The following is a 13,363-nucleotide window of genomic DNA, read 5'->3' as shown; positions in this document are numbered from 1 at the left end:
TTCGAGACCAGTCTGGGCTACAAAGTAAGCTGAAGAGCAGCCTGAACTGCATAGCAAGACCCTGCCTCAAAAAGACAAAAAAAGCCCAATTGTCCAATTCTTTCTTTGTTTGCTTGTTTGGGTGTTTTTTTGTTGTTTTTTTCCGGTACCAGGAATCAAACTTACGACCTTGCACTTGCCAGGCAGGCGTTGTGCGTCTGAGCTAAATCCCCAGCCTCTGTCCAACTTTTTTCCTATTAGAAAATGCACAGTGTGAAACTTACGAAGCTTATAAAATCAACAGAATATCTTTGTGATTCCCTGTCAAGCTTCCTGGTACCCTCCCACCCTGGCTTAATTGCTTTAAAATTGAGACGATGACAATGCTGGTTGGCAGGTAAGAATGGAAAAATTCTTACTCAATATTCTGGAAATAAATACATCCCAGAATGTTTTAGGAAAACCCAGCATAAGAACTGGATGCCAAAGGTGGAGGGTGCTAAGAGACCGAAGACACAGGATGGCAAAGCCATGATAGTGCAGGATGCAATTTACTAGGAACTTACGGACAGAAGAGAACGTCGAACAGCAGCAAGATAGAAGGAGCCTCATCCCTTGAGGCAGGAGGAAACACTTCATAAACTAAGCCAGACAAAGATGGTCTGCAGCCAACTGGAATATATCTGGACTTTCTTGAAAAAAGACTCAATATATCAGTCAGAAGTCGGGTGTGATGATACATGACTTGTAATCTCAGTACTATTGGAGGCCAAGACAGGAGGGTTGCAAGTTCAGACCCAGCCTTGGCAACTTATTGACTCAGTGAGGCCCTATCTCAAAATAAAAGATAAAAAAGGGATGGGAATGTAGCTCAGTGCTAAGTCCCTGGGTTCCATTTACAGTATTGGAAAAAAAAAGGGGGGTCTGGGTGTAGTGGCACACACCTATAGCAACTCGGGCAGCTGAGGCAAGAGGTCACAAATATGAGGCCAGAATGATCAACTTAATGACATTTTATCTTAAAATTTTAAAAAATAAATAAATAAAAGGGCTGAGGGTATAGCTCAGCAGTAGAGAGCCCTTTGATTCAGTCTCCAATGCTGCCAAAAATAAAACCAACCCAAAGCAAACAAAAACCAAAAACCCTATTAATATGGCAAATATCAGTTAACAAACAGTGGTTGGCACAAAATACTTGGCTGACAAGCTTAAGGAGTTTGTTTTTCCTATGGGGTTTGGAATGTGTGCCAGGGTTACCTGCAAGGCAAACTAGTGGTTATGATCAAGATAATTGTAGTCACGTCAAGCCAGATCCCTACACAAGGAACTAGAAAACATTTCTTGAACAGTCATAGCACCTTTAACCTAGAAAGGTTTGATGACTGATATATTTGAATCCCCGCAAAATGAGCTCAGTTCACTAGCCTCTTTAGATTATATATTCATGCAGAGAAGGATCTTAAATCCTAAAATAGAACAGTAAAGAGACAGGCAGAGAATGAGGCCCATAGTGACACAATTTGAGTTTGGGAACTTCCCAAAGAAGTTTAAATACAATATAAGCCCCATAACTAGGATGCTCAGTGGACAGCAAAGCCCAATCACAAGGTTCTCCTCTCCTCATTCTCCTTCATCCTTTTCTTCCTCTCCCCTCCCCCTCCACCCTGTCTCCTTTCTCTGCCCCTCCTTCTCCTTCTTCTCTCTCTCCCCCTTTCTCTTTCTTCTTGGTACTGGGGACTGAACCTAGGGCTTTTGCCCTGAGCTACATCCCCAGACCTTTTATAATTTTTTTTTTTAAATTTTGAGACAGGTTCTTGTTGAGTCTGTAAGTTGCCCAACTAGGCTCAAAATTGTGATCCTTCTGCCTCAGCTTCCCATAGTGCTAGGATTTCCGGCATACACCACCAGGCCTGGCTAATTATGAGGTTGATTTTGATGTCTTGTTTTTTTAAAATAGTTGCCAGGTATTTAGGCAAGAGCCTTTTTGTGTCCTTGCCTCGACACTGTTACTGATCTTCTACTGAAATGCCTAGTTCTACTTACCTCCCTCAGCAACTGGATATGAGAATCGGAATTCCTAGCTCAGGAGTGGAGTTGGCATGGTAAAGGTGCCCTGCTCCTCTGAGCAATATTAGTTTCTATCTAGAATCTTGACTCTAAAGCTGCAACAGGGTCAGCTGACAGTGGCCTGAACCTAGAGATTTGGAGAGGGGGGTAAATAAGAACATACAGAATTCACAATAGCATGCTTTTCCCCCTTCAAACCATTGGCTGGGCTGAAATTTTGACTTTAATGAATTTGAACCTAATTAGGCTCAACTTCACATAGTGTTAAAGGTTAATATATCAAGGTAGCATCCAGAGCTACAGCAACCCTTGCATCTAAGCAAGACAAGCCACAAATCCCCTTGGTCCCATGACCGGCACCACTTGTCATACAATCTTAACTCTTAGGAGGTTTCAGGAAACAAACTTCCCCTTGATCACACTTGAGGGAAACCTTCTACCTAAAACTCCAACATGCTCCTTTTGGTTAGTTGATTCTGACTAAAGATGGACTTTTGAAAATAGGTGGCTTTTAAAGGAAAAAACCAGTTTCTTCCCCCTGTTCTCACGTACAGTTAATACGATATTCAACACAGAACACTTTTCACACCAGATTCTCCAGAAGACACCAACTGAGTGTCCTGTAACTTAATTCAATTCGGGAACTGTCTACCTGGAGATAGCATCAAGTCCCATGGGTTATAGGCTCAGTCCCACGAGACCGCCCCCCACTTCAGATGCCAGTCACAAGTTGTAGGTCGGCACCTATGCTTCTGGTGGACTGAATATAAATTTGGCATTCCCACAACCCCTCTCCCTGGGTTCAGTTAATTAGCTAGGCCAGCTCACAGGAGTTAGAGAAACACACTCACCAGTTTATTATAAAGGATATCACAAGGGATACAGATGAACAGAAAGCGGATCAGGTCCATAGGTCAAGGTGTGGCAGACATGTGGAGCTTATGTGCTTTCCCAGGAATGCCATCCCACCGGTACCTCTATGTGTTTAGCAATCTGTAAACTCATCAAATCTTCTTGTTCTAGCATTTTTACAGAGCTTCATTTGTAGTCTTAGTTCCTTTCCTTTCATGGATGAGGCTGAAAGTTCTAACCTTCTGATCCTCTAATGAGTTGGTTTTTTGGGTGACCAGACCCATCTTTGACACTCTGGGGGGTCTCAGCACAAGTTACCTCAGCATAAACTCAGCTGTGACCAAAAGGGGCTCATTCAGAGGAACAAAAACCACTCTTACTACTCAGGAAATTCTAAGAGTTGTAGGAGCCCTGTGACAGGAATGAGAGACAAGATCAAACACATTTCTTATCATATCACAAGGCAATTTCCTTCACTAAAAGCTGGCTAGTCTTTACAACACCCAGCGTCCCCCATGACTGGGACAACACTCTCTTTTAGTATGAGGGACAGGAGAGCTGGACAGATGATGGTCAACTACCAGGACAGTAGCATTTCCGTACCCTGTTACCAGGCATAGCATTAACACCAAGGACACACCTAGTGCAATTCCTTAGCTAGACTTGTGTCCAAGGTTGGGGGTGGAACTAGCAAATGTGAGAGGATAACCATATAGCTATAAGCCTATCCAGAGCTTGGCAAATAGTCCATGCTCACAGAGGGTGAGCTAAATGGAAGGAAGTCAGTGCAGTATTAACCTTCCTAAAGTATTTTGGCAATAAGGAAATAGCGTCTATGGTTGTAATTAAAATATCAGTGGCATATAGATTTGCATGTTGTACTTTCTATGACACTGACTATCCAATGTATAAATCAGTCCTCTTCCTCTCTCCTAAGGCTTGGTTAAGAATAGGAGGACCACATGGAGGAAATGTTGGAAGGCTTATTTTCAGAAATACGCCACCCCTTGTCCTGGACTGCCCTGTTGGCACAATCTTGAACGGGCTCTATAATGCCATCCTTGTTCTGCAATCTGACCAGCACTGCGTTTGTGGTAACTGTAGCCCAGGATACCCAGGCTGCCCATGCTACGCCTGCCTTGTCTCTTATTGCGTCCTCTGCTTGTGCCTTCCTTGGCCTTGGCTTTGTTTGGCCTACCCTGAGCTTTTCTTTAGTGTTCATTGTGTTGCCCCCCCCCCTTTTTTAAGATCTGTTTTTCATGACAACTTTTCCAAAGTGTTTTTTTTTCCTGTCACATTCAAATTGCACATAGCACATCATCAAGAGTGATTTACCAAATATCAGTTCAGTGAACTGAATAAACAAAAATGTCAGTTTATCTTTTTTGGAGGGCATATTTTATATTTGCAGTAAAGATAGGAATTTTCTACATAGTTGTTTCTCGTGCCACATAGGATATGGATAGGAATTTTTTTTAAAAAGTTATTCAAACAAGAAAGGAAGGAAGTCTAATTTCATGAGGTAGCATCCCTGAGTCACCACTAATAGGCCCTGCACATGTCTCACAAATGCACAAAATGGGACAGGGAAAGTTCTAGTAAGAATATAGCGTGTTTCAAGGTAGGGCCCATCTTTATTTATGCTACAGAGACCAGGCACAAATCTCCTATAGACTCTCAAGAATCTGTAGACTCCTGCAGACTCTAAAGAAATCTTTCTAAGAAACTACTCACATGGGAAGAAGTAGGCAAACAGCGATCTAGTATGTTCCCAGTCTGTTCACTGCCCTCTCTTTTTGTGGAGGAGACAGGAACAGCAGCCATTCTGGCCCGGAAGGAAACACAAGAGGAAGCTCCATCACAGTCAGAATGGACCACTTCTCCTCCCTTATCCCCAGCCCAGGGAGCATGTGGCTACATCTCCCCAGCTCAGAAGCTGACAATCGTACCTTAAAATGCTTTTTGTCACATTCAGCCTCCTTGAGAGGACCATAATCCCTAGTGATGAAACACTAAAAGGGAGCATTTTACATTACTGCTGCTGGAAACAATAAGATTATCTTCTGATTAATAATCCAATGACTAATCACTGGAAAGAAGTCATCAGACCTTGGTTTTATTTTATTTTCATTTTATTTACTTTTTGTCTTTTTGAGACAGGGTTGCACTATGCACTTCAAGCTAGACTTGACTTCACCTTGTAGCCCAGGCTGGTCTCGAACTCACAGGGATCCTCCTGTCTCAGCCTCCTGAGTGCTGGGGATTATAGGATGTGCCACTATGCCTTGGTGTTATTTGTCCTCTCTCCCTTCATATGAAGCTCTCAGGCTAGAAAACATCAAAAACTGAAAAAAAAAAGATGAAAATTGAGGAATTATTGTTAACTTTTTAGGCAGGATAATGATATGTGGCTATGATTTTTAAAAACAGTGTCTATCTTACAGAAAAACATCTTGAATTGGTTATAAGTTGAATGATACTGAGGATTAGTTCAAAGTAATTAGGAGAATAGAAAAAACTTCCTAAAAGTACATGGGGGATCATTATTCTAGTATCTGGGCTTTTAAAGGAAAAAAAAAATGCTCATTTGCATTTTTCTTTACCATTTTCTTGACTTTTTTCCCTTCCTTTCTGTCTTCATCTAACATGCTATAATTGAAAACTTACTTCTAAAATGTCAGTAAATAAGCTTTGATTATCCCATTCATTGTTACAGAGAGATGAATTCATTCAAACACTTATCAGGAATTGTGCTAAGTACTGGAGATATAGAAATTAAAGTCATGCTAGGTATTAGATAATATAGGGAATTATCATTAATTTAACGATAATTCTGATTTGGGGAGGTCGGGTGGGGAATGGTGGACCAGGAAAAGGTGACACTTGAGCTAGTTCTGTTTACAGTCACTTGATCACAAAAGCAATGCTTTTCGCACTGTTGCAGGAAGTAAGCCATGCTGCAAGAGGGCAGAGGTTGGCACTACGGGCAGGGCTCCTCGGTACCAAGGACAGAGTCACAGGAAAGCACACGCAGTCCTGAGGAGACAGAGCACAGTCAATGATGGTGCAAGAGAGAGTGGCCGGGAGTAGGTGACTGCAGAGGGGTCATCCCAGGTCTGAACGTTACCCTGAAGGCTAGGCGGGCCTAATGAAGGATTTAAAGCTGGGGACTGACACCCTTGGATTTGTGCTTTAAGGGAGGAAGGAGAGTGACTGTGGGGACCAAGAAACCTGCGAGACATCGGAAGAGGAGGCCCCTTTGTACGCTGTGTCAGCTGCAGAGGAGGCGCCCTCTGGTCAATCATCAGTCAGGAGAGGGCACAAAAACATGGCTTTTATAAGTATAATCGCAGAGATATGAAAATAATAATATAAGACAAATAAGTATGTTGGATAAATAATGTTTTACAACCGTGGCTTGTTGGGATGCCCCTTCCCAGATCAGGTGCCTTGTTTGTGCCAGTCGGCAGTCAGCCTGGATCCCTCTGCGGTGCCTTTTAAAACACTACACAGAGGTGCCCGCTGGGCATGAGAATCGCACAAATGAGCCCCCCCAGGCTGCAGCTCCCAGGAACCTGCTCTGGCACCGCGTCCCGCAGCCCAAGCCCGAGCTGGTCTGGTGCCAGGTTCCTCACCCAACCACGCCCGGCCAGACTGCAGTCACTTTGCTTCGCTTTGGATCCCAACTGGGGCCTCGGGTGTGGCCCTAATGGCCTGCTGTGTGCCCCATGCCCTCATCTGTGAGATGTTACCATGTGGACTAATGAGCCATGATGGGTGTGAAGCACTTAGCACGGTCCCTGGCACAAAGTCAACAAGTGTCTGGAAACTCTGGGCTACTACTGTTTCAAGAACCCTTCATCTACAATGACTTCTGCAAAGTCAAACTCGAGATGAGGCAAGGCTTGCATTATGATGTTGGCTTTTTCACCACTGGAGTCTGTTTCAGAATCAGAGTCACTGTCGCTGTCTCCAGAATATTTCTTGTTGACTTTTGGTGAGTTCTTCTTTCTCTTTCCTTTGGACCTTTCTTTTGAATGACTAGATTTCTTTATGTCTGTAGAAAATACAAATAAAAAACTGACTCCTGAGGAAAAATTTCTGAACATCAATTTTATTGTATTTACCTGTAATTCAAGAAAAAACCAACCATACTATTCAACTATTTATAAAATTAATTTTAACTCCTTAATAAAAAAGGTCTACATTCAAAAAAATACCTTGTGAACTAGATACTAAATTAGTACTTTCCTTTGGGTCTTCATCCTTTCCTGGTGTATGTTCATCAGAGTTACATTTAAAGAAAATGACTGTAAGAATTAGAAAAGGGACATGTAATGGATCATGGAGTATTAAAATATGGGCTTAAAAATTTTAGTAAAAGCATTGATAGTCCAAGAACCATTAAAAGCAAATACTAGATCAAATTTGTTTAAGGGTCTACCAGTTCTATAATAATAAAATAGCTTACATATGCAAAATGCTTTAGAACGTCAAAATACTATTCAAATAAATCAGCATGGAAGATCTATATTTTCAGAAGAAACCACAAGGCCAAAGTAGGAAATGACAAGGAAAGTGAAAGAAAGTAAAGATATGAAGGCTGCGCGGACACTTCATGATTTTATTGTAAATTTCTAAAGGACGTAGTTGAACAATAATTGTTCTGCCTCCCCAGAGCAAGAAGAGCCTAACAAACTACAGTCTACAGAGATTATCTTCCTGTTGCATAAAATTTGAGAAATGAATATTGAAATTCTACAATAATGTACAAAGGAATTTTCATACTAAACAATCTTATCCTCCAGAGATCACATCCGGGATAATTTGGTTATGGCCTCAGAAAATTACTTTTGGCCTTCCCTCCAATTCTACTTCCATGAGCTCAGGTCCCATGCATATATTCCAAAGGTATCTATAAGAATGAATTTCAGATGATAATGCTTTCTCAGTGTGTCACAAATTGCAAGTTTACCTGTCAAACACGTTGTCTAAACTCAGTCTAATGTAGACACGGAAATACAGGGGAGGGAAGAAGAAACTTATGACGAATCCTGCAAAGAAGTAAGCAAAAAGAAAAAAAAAAACTAATCTTCTGACAGTATGGGAAAATTAACTGAATAAAACCATACGAGTATCTTCATTTTTAAAAATCCCGCTGTAATACTATTATCAAGCATGCAATCTTTTACTGGGTTAGTTAAGAAAAACTAATTCCAAATAATATAAATGTATTATTTGTCTTAACAATGAACCCTTGTATTAAGAGGAAATCAGCACCACATGTATTAAAATTCTCTTTGAAGAAACTGGCAGCTAAAATTGATGGGCAGCAAGTTTTGATTTTTAGCTGTTTTGTTTTTACAAATTAAGAGGTAGAAAAGTATAAATCATTTGAAAAGAAAAATATGAGGTGTGCTTTACAGTTTGTTACTTAGTAAAATTTTGATAAGACTGCAGATTTAAGAAATGTTCTAAAATACTTAAATATTTTTAAATAACTCCCTGTAGTTCAGGACTGTATTATTCAAATACGACTGCCATAATAAAATACTACAGGTTGGACAGCTTAAACCACATAAGTTTATGTTCTCACCATTCTGGAGGCTGTAAGTGCAAGATCAAGGTGCCGTCAGGGTTGATGCTGGCAAAGGCTCTTTCCTCAGCTGTTAGACAGCTGCCTTCACATTGGGTCTTCATGCAGCCTCCCCGCTGTGTGCATGGAGAGAGCGAGATCAACATTACTACTGACCTAAGGTCCATCATTACTATCTTTCCTTCAGTCTTAATTACCCTTTTAAAAGCGCTATCTCCAAATACAGTCTCATTGGAAGTTACATTCAACATATGAATTTGGTGGGAAGGGAGACAAAATTGATTCTATCACAAAGATTCTTTGGAGAAAGTCGGCAAACTTCAGAAGCTGCCAAATTCCCAATTCTCTCTTTCTTGCTCAGTCTCCTGAAAGACAAAGATATGTAATTTACAGCTCAGTAGTAGAAATCACTTATATATATGTGTGTATATATGCTTCAAATACAATTTTATTACATATATATATTTTAATTATGTGTAATTATGTGAAATAAAATGCAACCAGCCCTGTTGTCTTAGTTTCCCTTAATATTTTAAACTTTAATAAAAAGTTGCTTAAATATAAAATGCTTTATAAAATATAAAATGCTTTATATTATATAAAATATAAATAAAAATGCTTAAAATGTAATGTTCTGATAATACTATCAAATGGTACAGACCCCAGAAGGCCTGAGCAGCCTGGTGAGAATTAGAGCCAAAACAAAACAAAACAAAACAAAACATAAACGGCACACCATGAAGAGTGATGTCAGCAAGATGACAGAATGGCAGTTTCCAGTGTTCATGCACTTAAACAAGCAGTTTGAACAGCCCCTCATGGGAGCTAAAGAAACCAGGGAGAGATTACAGCCTCTGAATGGAACACAGAAACAAAAACAGGTGCATTGAAATCTGCCTCTCAATGCCTGTAACGTCAAATGATTTTTCATGTTTAACACATAGTGCATGTAAGATGCCTACATTATAAATAATATTAAATATGAATACTTACACAAAAATAAGTATAACTACTTTCCTTCCCCCCAAAACCATCTATGTTTCCACTCCAATAGTCACTCTCCGAGGAAAACTGATTTCACCCTCACCTTATCCTTAAAGGTCACAATTGAGATCACTTAACAAGACCTTTCTTTAGGTATCCTCGTCTGCAGCTTAACATTCTGCTTTTCCTACATCCATCCAATTATCTTGTCTCATAGGAAGGTTTTTCTATTTCAAGACCTGAACCTCAGCCTTTGACAATTCCCTACAAAGAACTTCCACTTGCACAACCTTGTACAACTTCCAAAGGCTCTGTTCATTCATTCAGCACTTAATGGTTGAGCACCTAGTATGAGCCACTGCGAACTCTGTAATGAATAAAATAGGGCTTCTCTTTTCCACAAGCTCAGTGGAGTGGAGATTAAAAGTGTGCTCACAAATGGCGACACACAAAAAATAAATGTGATGCCTAGGTCTTTACTCCTTGACCACATCAAATACCTGTGGCAGAAGAGGAAAGAGGGAGACCTGGGCACCTGAGGAAGGAGCCCAAGGATGGGTGAGAATGTAAGGGAGGAAAAGGGAGAATAAGGAAGGGGTTGCCATGAGTAGATTGAAGAAATTGAAGAAAACAGGTACAAAGAAGGTAGATGGAGCAAAATGCAAATGCACAGAAGCGAGAGTCCAAAGGCAAACGCTTTCCCCAGAGCAAGGGTGCAGCAGTCCCACTGGCCTCTGCCACAGGCTTAATTTCCTCTCCTCCTCCAGGATGCTGTGCCCGGGCTTGTTGCTCCCACAGTAGCGCCAGCAGCTGCTGCGCTACGCGGAGAAGGCTGAAGCGATGAGGTTGCCCCGCAGCGGGGAGCGCCGCTCTCCTTTGAGAATGGGACCGCAGGCGGGAGCAGCAGGACTGGTTTCGGGAGACGGCTGAAGCCATCTGGTTGGCAGCCCAGGCCAATGGAATCTGCAGACTGAAAGCTAGAGCGCAAGCCAGGAGCGGGTGATTTTGCTTGCCTTGGGATTCTTTCAGGAATTGGGAAGTTCTTGCCACTGGCACCCAAGGTCACCTCTTTAGAACTGCAGAAAAGGATACCGGAGCTATTGCAGCCTCGAAAATAGTGGCTACTTTCACCAGCTTTGTAAGATCTCCGTTGCCATGGCTCCGAAAACCCGCCCCGCACTTTTGCCCACAGCTACGGAAACCATGGAAACTGTTGCTAGTACGTTAACAAAATCCTTCCCCTAGTCTACAAGTCCCCCAGCCGAGATGAAGCATGAGAGTATCAACATAAATAAGCCACTACTGCAACCCGTTCCATTCATCTTTCGGTTCCTCACAAGGCTTGCCAGGTCTAAACTGCACCAGAGACCAGAATTTATCGGTATTCTAAGCTCCTACTTGAATAACTGAACAGCAGGACACAGGAGTTCCACAGAGCAGACACAGGAGTTCCATAGTTCCACAGAGTGGCCATATCAACCACACACAGAGTCAGTTCTGCTCACATTTCAGGTGCTTTCCATGCATGTGTTATATAATTTATAATATTGGGTTCTTACTATACCTCATGGTGTGTATATGAATGTATTATATATGTGAGATATATACTGCATTTTATATATACATATATGAGCAACACACATCAAATTACATTTTTTCTGAATCTATCTGAATGAAAAAAATGGATGAGATAGGATAAAAGGGATACCGTGTTCAAAATATTTTCTATGTAACTAACAGTGTGTTTATTTTGGCAGTGTAAGATTCAGCAAAAATAAAATACAGTAGGCCTTCTTACATTTGAATTCCAAATAACAAATTTCTAGTAATTTCTTCTATAATAACTAGTAAGCGACTACTTTCTATTAAGTGACTACTTTCTATTAAAGACAAGGTGATGGCTGCTGTTATACATCGTCCCTTCTCTCTCACCACTTATAAAAGCCTAAGGTTTTTCACTTGCTGCTTGAGAAAGGGAGGTGAGGCATCCCCTGATACTCAGAAGCTGATGCAGCATTCAAAAGTAGGCATGTTCTTCTCTTGCTGGACATAAACCCACAGATTACCAACCTTAAACAAGGTCATGGGAAACTTACCAAGTGAGATCAAACAAGACACTTTAAACACAGACAAAAACAAGGTCACCATGCCACTGAGAAAACACCAAATGTCCCCTCTCTCAGTCAAGATAGGTCAATGCTATTGTGGTCCCTATATATAAGAATTACTGAGATGTACAATCACACAAATGCCCCTAGTTTCTGAGGACATCTGAGTTAGATGGAATTCCAGCTTTCTGAGACCCTCCCCAAGTTACCCATATCTTCTAACAGCCTGTAACATCCTCTCACTGAGGTACTGTACTCCACAGTTTCTTATCAATCCTGTTGTTTTGCCTCAGTTCTACATTTAAATAGATAGGTTCACTGCAAAATCTCCATCCTTAATTTTTTATTGATTTCTTATTTAGTTTGACTGCATATTGCCAAGTAATTTTTCACAAATGACTCCTGCAAAGTATATTCCCTCTTTTTTTACATTTGGAGTAAGCTGTCTGTTGCTTTTTTGGTAGACTGTATCATTGTTAGCAATTATGCACTCTACTTTTCCTAACAGGGGAGTTATATATCCCTATACAGTTGACATTTCAAGGTTTTAAGAAGAAAAAGGAGCAGCATTTAACAGGTCACTTAGGGAGAGATTTGTTAGGATTAAACAGAAAAGGGGATAGTGATAAAAAAGCAAACATACTTAGCACTTACTGGGGTCCAGATGTTCATTCATTCAACATTAAGTAACCTTATCTATCTATCATTTACTAGGCCAAGCGAACCTTTGCAAATAAATTAGTGCTTGAGCTCGGTATTTATGAAAGGCCAGGAAATTGCCAAGTAACTGGAGAAACAAGGTATGGATAACAAGAGAAATGATTGATTATTCCAGGTGCAGGGTTCTAGGAACAGATTTGGGAGCAGTAAACAGAGTGGCATATTCTGGAAATTCGAAGTAGTTTGACACTCTATATAGTTAATTTCATTTAATCCTCAAAACAGATCTATGGCAAGGTATTATTGTCCCTATTTTATAGATGAAGAATCAGGTTCAAGTTTACACACCTAGTAGGTGATAGTATTGAAATTCCAACCCACTTACAACTGCTCAAGACATTGTTTTTTTTTCCTACTCTCCTGGAGTTTGTTCCTCCCTGATTTGGTGACGTTACCAAACCTGTGACTCTAAGTGTAAATCAGAGGAAGGGTTCTAGGACTGAATAAATGTCACTTTCTTATCTTTTATCACCAAAAATGAATATATATATATATATATATGTATATATATGTATATATATGTATATATATATATGGGGGGGTGTGGGGGTGTGTGTGTATATATAGTATATACATAATTCTTGGCATTTCTGTTTTTTTGAGACAGTCTTACTGTGTAGTTCAGGCTTGCCTTGAACTTACTATGCATCCCAAGTTGGCCTCAAACTCCCAGAAATCCTCCTGCCTCAGCCTCTTGAGTGCTGAGATTACAGGCATGCACCCTACACCTGGCTAGATTGCTGGCATTTTAACACAGGACAGGACAGTTACTGCCCTCGTGGAATCCATAATGTTCAAATGTGGGAAGCAAACATGGACAATTTATCAACAACAGCCAACCAAAAACCTTTATAGAAAGTGAAACAATTAGCCGGCTGTGGTGGTACACGCCTGTAATCCCAGCACTCAAGAGGCTGAGGCAGGAGGATTCTTTCGAGTTCAAGACCAGCCTGGGCTACAAGGTGAACTCAAGGCTGGCCTGAACTGCACTGTCTCAAAAAGAGAAAGAAAGAAAGAAAGAAAGAAAGAAAGAAAGAAAGAAAGAAAGAAAGAAAGA

The sequence above is a fragment of the Chinchilla lanigera genome, unplaced genomic scaffold (assembly GCF_000276665.1).
Source record: "Chinchilla lanigera isolate Chin_1 unplaced genomic scaffold, ChiLan1.0 scaffold00171, whole genome shotgun sequence".
NCBI lineage: Eukaryota > Metazoa > Chordata > Mammalia > Rodentia > Chinchillidae > Chinchilla > Chinchilla lanigera.
The sequence above is the reverse complement of the archived record's forward strand: the minus strand, read 5'-3'. Positions refer to the sequence as shown.